A 10,712-nucleotide genomic window follows, 5' to 3' on the forward strand; every position below is an offset into this window, starting at 1 on the left:
CAGGTCCGGGGGGCTTAATAGTCGACCCCCGGCAGGTCCGGGGAGGCTTAATAGTCGTCCCCCGGCAGGTCCGGGGGGCTTAATAGTCGACCCCCGGCAGGTCCGGGGCAAAATACTTCCAAGTCCCTTCCCGGCCACCAGGTCAACCCGGTTCCCTTCCCGGCCACCAGGTCTACCCGGTCCTCCGAAGGAGAACCGGGTTGACCTGGTGGCCGGTTGGAGAACCGGGTTGACCTGGTGGCCGTTTTGCTTTTCGGGCCGCGTTTCCCCCCACACCCAGGGCAGCGCACCGCCGCCCCCGTGGAACTCCGGGGCGGGCTTAATAGTCGCTCCGGAGCAGGTCCGGGGGGCTTAATAGTCGACCCCCGGCAGGTCCGGGGAGGCTTAATAGTCGTCCCCCGGCAGGTCCGGGGGGCTTAATAGTCGACCCCCGGCAGGTCCGGGGAGGCTTAATAGTCGTCCCCCGGCAGGTCCGGGGCAAAATACTTCCAAGTCCCTTCCCGGCCACCAGGTCAACCCGGTTCCCTTCCCGGCCACCAGGTCTACCCGGTCCTCCGAAGGAGAACCGGGTTGACCTGGTGGCCGGTTGGAGAACCGGGTTGACCTGGTGGCCGTTTTGCTTTTCGGGCCGCGTTTCCCCCCACACCCAGGGCAGCGCACCGCCGCCCCCGTGGAACTCCGGGGCGGGCTTAATAGTCGCTCCGGAGCAGGTCCGGGGAGGCTTAATAGTCGTCCCCCGGCAGGTCCGGGGGGCTTAATAGTCGACCCCCGGCAGGTCCGGGGGGCTTAATAGTCGACCCCCGGCACGTCCGGGGGGCTTAATAGTCGACCCCCGGCAGGTCCGGGGAGGCTTAATAGTCGACCCCCGGCAGGTCCGGGGGGCTTAATAGTCGACCCCCGGCAGGTTCGGGGAGTCTTAATAGTCGTCCCCTGGCAGGTCCGGGGGGCTTAATAGTCGAGCCCCGGCAGGTCCGGGGGGCTTAATAGTCCTCCCCCAGGCTCTCCGGGCAAATCTTCCAGGTGCTCCCCCAAATCTCTCCGGGGAAGGCTTCCAGCTCGACCCCCGGGCTCTCCGGGGCAGGCTTCCAGATCGTCCCCCGGGCTCTCCGGGGAAGGCTTCCATGTGCTCCCCCAGGCTCTCTGGGGAAGGCTTCCAGCTCGTCCCCCTGGCTCTCCGGGGAAGAGTCCCAGGTGCTCCCCCAGTCTGTCCGGGAAGGCTTCCGTGTCGTCCCCCAAGCTCTCCGGGGAAGGATTCCAGGTCGTCCCCCAGGGTCTCCGGGGAAGGCTTCCAGGTGCTCCCCCAGGCTCTCCGGGGAAGGCTACCAGGCCGTCCCCAGGCTCTCCGGGGAAGTGTTCCAGATGCTCCCCCAGTCTGTCCGGGGAAGGCTTCCAGGTGCTCCCCCAGGCTCTCCGGGGATGGCTTCCAGATCGTCCCCCAAGCTCTCCGGGGAAGGCTTCAAAGGTGCTCCCCCAGGCTCTCTGGGGAAGGCTTCCAGCTCGTCCCCCTGGCTCTCCGGGGAAGGATTCCAGGTCGTCAACCAGGCTCTCCGGGGAAGGCTTCAAAGGTGCTCCCCCAGGCTCTCTGGGGAAGGCTTCCAGCTCGTCCCCCTGGCTCTCCGGGGAAGAGTCCCAGGTGCTCCCCCAGTCTGTCCGGGAAGGCTTCCGTGTCGTCCCCTCCGGGCGCTCCGGGGAAGGCTTCCAGCTCGTCCCCCTGGCTCTCCGTGGAATGCTACCAGTTCGTCCCCCAGGCTCTCCGGGGAAGGCTTCCAGTTCGTCCCCCAGGCTCTCCGGGGAAGAGTCCCAGGGGCTCCCCCAGTCTTTCCGGGAAGGTTTCCACGTCGTCCCCCAAACTCTCCGGGGAAGGCTTCCAGGTCGTCCCCCAGGCTCTCCGGGGAAGAGTCCCAGGTGCTCCGCCAGTCTGTCCGGGAAGGCTTCCGCGTCGTCCCCCAAGCTCTCCGGGGAAGGATTCCTGGTCGTCCCCCCGGCTCTCCGGGGAAGGCTACCAGGCCGTCCCCAGGCTCTCCGGGGAAGTGCTCCAGATGCTCCCCCAGTCTGTCCGGGCAAGGCTTCCAGGTGCTCCCCCAGGCGCTCCGGGGAAGACTTCCAGTTCGTCCGTCCCCCCGTGGCTCTCGGGGGAAGGCTTCCAGCTCGACCCCCGGGCTCTCCGGGGCAGGCTTCCAGTTCGTCCGTCCCCCAGGCTCTCCGGGGTGAGGCTTCCGTGTCGTCCACGCCCGGCGCTCCGGGCTAAGGCTTCCGGGCCGTTCCCCCAGACTCCCCGGGGTGAGGCTTCACGGTCCTCTGCCGAACCTTCGTGGAGCGGGTCGTCCGCAGGGAAGCGGCTGGCTGTCCGAATCGGCAAAGTCCCCTTTCCCCAGGTAATCTCAAGTTTGTCCACAGGAGGGCAGCACTGCTCCTCCGTGTGCCCGATCCAAACGACCGGGAGCGAGTCACTCTCCGCGTCCGAGGAGGGAGCGCCCTGGGCGGCTCGCCCTGCGGCGGGGAGCCGGTCTCGGAGGGCCCGATCCTTCTTTCGGTTTTTTTTTTTTTTTTTTTTTTTTTTTTTTTTTTTTTTTTTTTTTTTCCCCCCTCCTGCCCGCTTTTTAGCTCCGGGGACCGGCGGGACCTTCCGGCGTTCTCCGGTCAACTTTCGGACGGAGCCCGCGGGAAGCCACACACCCGCCGTCCTCAGGCCAGGCCATGCTTCCAGCTCGTCCCCCTGGCTCTCTGGGGAAGGATTCCTGGTCGTCCCCCCGGCTCTCCGGGGAAGGCTACCAGGCCGTCCCCAGGCTCTCCGGGGAAGTGTTCCAAATGCTCCCCCGGTCTGTCCGGGGAAGGCTTCCAGGTCGTCCCCCACGCTCTCCGGGGAAGGCTTCCAGATCGTTCCCCAGGCGCTCCGGGGAAGCCTTCCGGGTCGTCCGTCCCCCAGGCGCTCCGGGGAAGACTTCCAGTTCGTCAGTCCCCCCGGGGCGCTCGGAGGAAGACTTCCAGCTCGACCCCCGGGCTCTCCGGGGCAGGCTTCCAGTTCGTCCGTCCCCCAGGCTCTCCGGGGTGAGGCTTCCGTGTCGTCCACGCCCGGCGCTCCGGGCTAAGGCTTCCGGGCCGTTCCCCAAGACTCCCCGGGGTGAGCCTTCACGGTCCTCTGCCGAACCTTCGTGGAGCGGGTCGTCCGCCGGGAAGCGGCTGGCTGTCCGAATCGGCAAAGTCCCCTTTCCCGAGGTAATCTCAAGTTTGTCCACAGGAGGGCAGCACTGCTCCTCCGTGTGCCCGATCCAAACGACCGGGAGCGAGTCACTCTCCGCGTCCGAGGAGGGAGCGCTCTGGGCGGCTCGCCCTGCGGCGGGGACCCGGTCTCGGAGGGCCCGATCCTTCTTTCGGTTTTTTTTCCCTCCTGCCCGCTTTTTAGCTCCGGGGACCGGCGGGACCTTCCGGCGTTCTCCGGTCAACTTTCGGACGGAGCCCGGGGGAAGCCACACACCCGCCGTCCTCAGCCCAGGCCATGCTTCCAGTTCGTCCCCCTGGCTCTCCGGGGAAGGCTACCAGGTCGTTCCCCAGGCTCCCCGGGGAAGGCTACCAGGTCGTCCCCCAGGCTCTCCGGGGAAGGCTTCCGTGTCGTCCCCCAGGCTCTCCGGGGAAGAGTCCCAGGTGCTCCCCCAGTCTGTCCGGGAAGGCTTCCGTGTCGTCCCCCAAGCTCTCCGGGGAAGGCTTCCGTGTCGTCCCCCAGGCTCTCCGGGGAAGAGTCCCAGGTGCTCCCCCAGTCTGTCCGGGAAGGCTTCCGTGTCGTCCCCCAAGCTCTCCGGGGAAGGCTTCCGTGTCGTCCCCCAGGCTCTCCGGGGAAGAGTCCCAGGTGCTCCCCCAGTCTGTCCGGGAAGGCTTCCGTGTCGTCCCCCAAGCTCTCCGGGGAAGGCTACCAGGTCGTCCCCCAGGCTCTCCGGGGAAGGCTACCAGGTCGTCCCCCAGTCTGTCCGGGAAGGCTTCCGTGTCGTCCCCCAAGCTCTCCGGGGAAGGCTTCCGTGTCGTCCCCCAGGCTCTCCGGGGAAGAGTCCCAGGTGCTCCCCCAGTCTGTCCGGGAAGGCTTCCGTGTCGTCCCCCAAGCTCTCCGGGGAAGGCTACCAGGTCGTCCCCCAGGCTCTCCGGGGAAGGCTACCAGGTCGTCCCCCAGGCTCTCCGGGGAAGTGTTCCAGATGCTCCCCCAGTCTGTCCGGGCAAGGCTTCCAGGTCGTCCCCCATGCTCTCCGGGGAAGGCCTCCAGATCGTCCGTCCCCCAGGCGCTCCGGGGAAGAGTTCCAGCTGCTCCCCCGGGCTCTCCGGGGAAGGCTACCAAGTCGTCGCACAGGCTCTCCGGGGAAGTGTTCCAGATGCTCCCCCAGTCTGTCCGGGGAAGGCTTCCAGGTCGTCCCCCATGCTCTCCGGAGCAGGCTTCCAGATCGTCCCCCAGGCTCTCCGGGGAAGACTTCCAGTTCGTCCGTCCGCCAGGCTCTCCGGGGTGAGGCTTCCGTGTCGTCCCACCCCGGGCGCTCCGGGGTAAGGCTTCCGGGCCGTTCCCCCAGACTCCCCGGGGTGAGGCTTCACGGTCCTCTGCCGAACTCTCGTGGAGCGGGTCGTCCGCCGGGAAACGGTTGGCTGTCCGAATCGGCAAAGTCCCCTTTCCCGAGGTAATCTCAAGTTTGTCCACAGGAGGGCAGCACTGCTCCTCCGTGTGCCCGATCCAAACGACCGGGAGCGAGTCACTCTCCGCGTCCGAGGAGGGAGCGCCCTGGGCGGCTCGCCCTGCGGCGGGGAGCCGGTCTCGGAGGGCCCGATCCTTTTTTCGGTTTTTTTTTTTTTTTTTTTTTTTTTTTTTTTTTTTTCCCTCCCCTGCCCGCTTTTTAGCTCCGGGGACCGGCGGGACCTTCCGGCGTTTTCCGGTCAACTTTCGGACGGAGCCCGGGGAAAGCCACACACCCGCCGTCCCCAGGCCAGGCCAGGCTTCCAGCTCGTCCCCCTGGCTCTCCGGGAAAGGCTTCCATGTCTTCCCCCAAGCTCTCCGGGGAAGGCTTCCAGGTCGTCCCCCAGGCTCTCCGGGGAAGGCTTCAAGGTGCTCCCCCGGGCTCTCCGGGGAAGGCTACCAGGTCGTTCCCCAGGCTCTCCGGGGAAGGCTACCAGGTCGTCCCCCAGGCTCTCCGGGGAAGGCTACCAGGTCGTCCCCCAGGCTCTCCGGGGAAGGGTTCCAGATGCTCCCCCAGTCTGTCCGGGGAAGGCTTCCAGGTCGTCCCCCGTGCTCTCCGGGGAAGGCCTCCAGATCGTCCCCCAGGCGCTCCGAGGAAGGGTTCCAGGTGCTCCCCCGGGCTCTCCGGGGAAGGCTACCAGGTCGCTCCCCAGGCTCTCCGGGGAAGGCTACCAGGTCGTCCCCCAGGCTCTCCGGGGAAGAGAAGCAGGTGCTCCCCCAGTCTGTCCGGGGATTCTTCCGTGTCGTCCCCCAAGCTCTCCGGGGAAGGATTCCAGGTCGTCCCCCAGGCTCTCTGGGGAAGGCTACCAGGTCGTCCCCCAGGCTCTCCGGGGAAGTGTTCCAGATGCTCCCCCAGTCTGTCCGGGGAAGGCTTCCAGGTCGTCCAACATGCTCTCCGGGGAAGGCCTCCAGATCGTCCGTCCCCCAGGCGCTCCGGGGAAGAGTTCCAGGTGCTCCCCCGGGCTCTCCGGGGAGGGCTACCAGGTCGTCCCCCAGGCTCTCCGGGGAAGAGAAGCAGGTGCTCCCCCAGCCTGTCCGGGAAGGCTTCCGTGTCTTCCCCCAAGCTCTCCGGGGAAGGCTTCCAGGTCGTCCCCCATGCTCTCCGGGGCAGGCTTCCGGATCGTCCCCCGGCTCTCCGGGGAAGGCTTTCCGTTCGTCCGTCCCCCAGGCTCTCCGGGGTGAGGCTTCCGTGTCGTCCCACCCACCACCCCGGGCGCTCCGGGGTCAGGCTTCCGGGCCGTTCCCCAAGACTCCCCGGGGTGAGGTTTCACGGTCCTCTGCCGAACTCTCGTGGAGCGGGTCGACCGCCGGGAAGCGGCTGGCTGTCCGAATCGGCAAAGTCCCCTTTCCCGAGGTAATCTCAAGTTTGTCCACAGGAGGGCAGCACTGCTCCTCCGTGTGCCCGATCCAAACGACCGGGAGCGAGTCACTCTCCGCGTCCGAGGAAGGAGCGCCCTGGGCGGCTCGCCCTGCGTCGGGGACCCGGTCTCGGAGGGCCCGATCCTTTTTTCGGTTTTTTTTTTTTTTCTTTCTTCCTTTATTTGCCCACCACTTTTCCCTGCCCGCTTTTTACCTCCGGGGACCGGTGGGAAATTCCGGCGTTCTCCCGTCAAATTTCGGACGGAGCCCGGGGGGAGCCACACTCCCGCCCTGGCGCGGGCCGCCGCGGGGGAGGGGAGGAGGGACAGGGGGATATCCTGCGGGCCGACGGCCGGTCGCGGGGTCCGTCCGAGTCCCCCCGGGCACCCGGGACTCCCCCCGATAGCACGGGAGCCGTGGGTCCTCCGCGCGGGACGCCCGGGGGAGCCGCACGCCCGCTCTGGCCCCGGGCAGCCTCGAGGGCGGAAGGGACGGACCGGGGGAGGTCCTGCGGGCCGACGGCCGGCGGCAGGGTCCGAGCGAGTCCGCCCGGGGCCCTGGGAGCCCCCCTGAGAGTTTGGGAGGCGTGGGTCCTCCGTGGAGGGAGCCGGGGGAAGCCACACGCCCGCCGTCCTCAGGCCGGGCCAGGCCTCCGCTGGGCCGCCGCGGGGCGATTCGGGGCGGTCCTGCGGGCGGGGGGCCGGGCTCAGAGGCTCCGAAGGGGTCCGGCCGAGTCCGCCCAGGAGCCCGGGGACTCCCCCTGAGGGTTTGGGAGCGGTGGGTCCTCCGTGGAGGGAGCCCGGGGGAGCCACACACCCGCCGTCCTTAGCGCAGGCCAGGCCTCGCCCGGGCCGCCGCGGGGGGACTCGGGGCGGACCTGCGGGCCGAGGCCCCGGCTCAGAGGCCCCGAAGGGGTCCGGGTGAGTCCACCCGGAGCCCGGGGACTCCCCCTGAGAGTTTGGGAGCGGTGGGTCCTCCGTGGAGGGAGCCCCGGGGAGCCACACACCCGCCGTCCTTAGCGCAGGCCAGGCCTCGCCCGGGCCGCCGCGGGGGGACTCGGGGCGGACCTGCGGGCCGAGGCCCCGGCTCAGAGGCCCCGAAGGGGTCCGGCCGAGTCCGCCCGCAGCCCGGGGACTCCCCCTGAGAGTTTGGGAGCGGTGGGTCCTCCGTGGAGGGAGCCCCGGGGAGCCACACACCCGCCGTCCTTAGCGCAGGCCAGGCCTCGCCCGGGCCGCCGCGGGGGGACTCGGGGCGGACCTGCGGGCCGAGGCCCCGGCTCAGAGGCCCCGAAGGGGTCCGGCCGAGTCCGCCCGCAGCCCGGGGACTCCCCCTGAGAGTTTGGGAGCGGTGGGTCCTCCGTGGAGGGAGCCCCGGGGAGCCACACACCCGCCGTCCTTAGCGCAGGCCAGGCCTCGCCCGGGCCCCCGCGGGGGGACTCGGGGCGGACCTGCGGTCCGAGACGCCGGCTCAGAGGCCCCGAAGGGGTCCAGGCGAGTCCGCCCGGAGCCCGGGGACTCCCCCTGAGAGTTTGGGAGCGGTGGGTCCTCCGTGGAGGGAGCCCGGGGGAGCCACACACCCGCCGTCCTTACCGCAGGCCAGGCCTCGCCCGGGCCCCCGCGGGGGGACTCGGGGCGGACCTGCGGGCCGAGACCAAGGCTCAGAGGCCCCGAAGGGGTCCGGCCGAGTCCGCCCGCAGCCCGGGGACTCCCCCTGAGAGTTTGGGAGCGGTGGGTCCTCCGTGGAGGGAGCCCCGGGGAGCCACACACCCGCCGTCCTTAGCGCAGGCCAGGCCTCGCCCGGGCCGCCGCGGGGGGACTCGGGGCGGACCTGCGGGCGGGGGGCCGGGCTCAGAGGCCCCGAAGGGGTCCGGCCGAGTCCGCCCGGAGCCCGGGGACTCCCCCTGAGAGTTTGGGAGCGGTGGGTCCTCCGTGGAGGGAGCCCCGGGGAGCCACACACCCGCCGTCCTTAGCGCAGGCCAGGCCTCGCCCGGGCCGCCGCGGGGGGACTCGGGGCGGACCTGCGGGCCGAGGCCCCGGCTCAGAGGCCCCGAAGGGGTCCGGGCCGAGTCCGCCCGCAGCCCGGGGACTCCCCCTGAGAGTTTGGGAGCGGTGGGTCCTCCGTGGAGGGAGCCCGGGGGAGCCACACACCCGCCGTCCTTAGCGCAGGCCAGGCCTCGCCCGGGCCGCCGCGGGGGGACTCGGGGCGGACCTGCGGGCCGAGGCCCCGGCTCAGAGGCCCCGAAGGGGTCCGGGCGAGTCCGCCCGCAGCCCGGGGACTCCCCCTGAGAGTTTGGGAGCGGTGGGTCCTCCGTGGAGGGAGCCCGGGGGAGCCACACACCCGCCGTCCTTAGCGCAGGCCAGGCCTCGCCCGGGCCGCCGCGGGGGGACTCGGGGCGGACCTGCGGGCCGAGGCCCCGGCTCAGAGGCCCCGAAGGGGTCCGGCCGAGTCCGCTCGGAGCCCGGGGACTCCCCCTGAGAGTTTGGGAGGCCTCGGTCCTCCGTGGAGGGAGCCGGGGGAAGCCACACACCCGCCGTCCTCAGGCCAGGCCAGGCCCTCGCCCGGGCCGCCGCGGGGGGACTCGGGGCGGACCTGCGGGCCGAGGCCCCGGCTCAGAGGCCCCGAAGGGGTCCGGGGCGAGTCCGCCCGGAGCCCGGGGACTCCCCCTGAGAGTTTGGGAGCGGTGGGTCCTCCGTGGAGGGAGCCCGGGGGAGCCACACACCCGCCGTCCTTAGCGCAGGCCAGGCCTCGCCCGGGCCCCCGCGGGGGGACTCGGGGCGGACCTGCGGGCCGAGGCCCCGGCTCAGAGGCCCCGAAGGGGTCCGGGCGAGTCCGCTCGGAGCCCGGGGACTCCCCCTGAGAGTTTGGGAGCGGTGGGTCCTCCGTGGAGGGAGCCGGGGGAAGCCACACACCCGCCGTCCTCAGGCCAGGCCAGGCCCTCGCCCGGGCCGCCGCGGGGGGACTCGTGGCGGACCTGCGGGCCGAGGCCCCGGCTCAGAGGCCCCGAAGGGGTCCGGGCGAGTCCGCCCGCAGCCCGGGGACTCCCCCTGAGAGTTTGAGAGCGGTGGGTCCTCCGTGGAGGGAGCCCCGGGGAGCCACACACCCGCCGTCCATAGCGCAGGCCAGGCCTCGCCCGGGCCCCCGCGGGGGGACTCGGGGCGGACCTGCGGGCCGAGGCCCCGGCTCAGAGGCCCCGAAGGGGTCAGGGAGAGTCCGCCCGCAGCCCTGGGACTCCCCCTGAGAGTTTGGGAGCGGTGGGTCCTCCGTGGAGGGAGCCCGGGGGAGCCACACACCCGCCGTCCTTAGCGCAGGCCAGGCCTCGCCCGGGCCGCCGCGAGGGGACTCGGGGCGGACCTGCGGGCCGAGGCCCCGGCTCAGAGGCCCCGAAGGGGTCCGGCCGAGTCCGCTCGGAGCCCGGGGACTCCCCCTGAGAGTTTGGGAGCGGTGGGTCCTCCGTGGAGGGAGCCGGGGGAAGCCACACACCCGCCGTCCTCAGGCCAGGCCAGGCCTCCGCTGGGCCGGTGCGAGGGGACTCGGGGCGGTCCTGGGGGCCGAGGCCCCGGCTCAGAGGCCCCGAAGGAGTACGGGCGAGTCCGCCCGGGACCCCGGGTCCCCCCCTGAGATTTTGGGAGCGGTGAGTCCTCCGTGGTGGGAGCCCGGGGGAGCCACCCACCCGTCGAACTCAAGCCGGGCCAGGCCTCGCCTGCTCTGCCGCGGGGGCGCTCGGGGCGGTCCTGCGAGCCGGGGGCCGGGCTCAGAGGCTCCGTAGGGGTCCGGGCCGGTCCCTCCGGGGCCCCGGGTCTCCCCCTGAAAGTTTGAGAATCCCGGGTCCTCGGTCGAGTCGGCCCCTGGGACCCCGGTCCCCGCCGTCCGTCCCTCCGGTCCCTCGGGCGGGGGGGAACTCGGGGGCGAGGAGGCTGCTTTTCGTCCCCCGCCCCGGTTCCTTCCTCCCTCCCTCCCTGCCCGGAAAAGGAGGGAGCCGGCCGGGACCGGGAAAAGCTGCCTACGGCACCTGGGATTCCCAGGCGGTCACCCATCCAAGTACTAGCCAGGCCCGGGACGGTTTACCTTCCGAGATCGGACGGGATCGGGGGCTTTCGGTCCGGTATGGCCGTAGGCACCCGGCTCCGCGCCTCCTCGTCCGCTTCACGGCCCCCGCCTCCACCGCCGCCGACGCATATGGCCTGCCCGACCGCAACGGTCTCGGGCCAATTTGGGGAGAGAGAGAAGAAACGATGAAGAAGTAGGGAGGGAAAAAAAAATTTCTGCTCCGGGGACCCGGGTGACCTTCCAGCACCGCCTGGAGTCTGTGGGCAAAATTTGGAAAAAAAAAAAAAAAAAAAAAAATTAAAATCTTCCAGGTGCCCGATCCAAACGACCGGGTTCAAGTCGCTCTCCGCGGCCGAGGAGGGTGAGCCCCGGGCGGCTTGCCGGGCGGCGGGGACCCGGTCTCGGAGGTCCCGATCCTTTTTTTTTTTTTTTTTTAAATTTACTCCGCCGGGGAACGGGGTTACCTTCCAGCAGTGCCTGGAGCCTCGGGGCAAAATTTGCTAAAATTTCCCATGTGCTCGATCCAAACGCCCGGGGGCAAGTCGTTGTCCGCGGTCGTGGAGGGTGAGCCCTGGGCGTCTTCAAAGTCGTTCCCCAGGCG

General features: G+C 70.4%; 1 non-coding gene across 1 annotated transcript; it reads right to left on the reverse strand.

Moving 5' to 3' along the window:
• Positions 1–10,061: 10,061 nt before the first annotated feature.
• Positions 10,062–10,180, reverse strand: LOC127041915 (5S ribosomal RNA). Its single transcript, XR_007771771.1, has one exon. It is a non-coding gene; the product is annotated as a 5S ribosomal RNA (ribosomal RNA).
• Between the last annotated feature and the right edge of the window lie 532 nt (positions 10,181–10,712).

This window comes from Gopherus flavomarginatus, assembly GCF_025201925.1.
Source record: "Gopherus flavomarginatus isolate rGopFla2 chromosome 13 unlocalized genomic scaffold, rGopFla2.mat.asm SUPER_13_unloc_7, whole genome shotgun sequence".
Lineage (NCBI taxonomy): Eukaryota > Metazoa > Chordata > Testudines > Testudinidae > Gopherus > Gopherus flavomarginatus.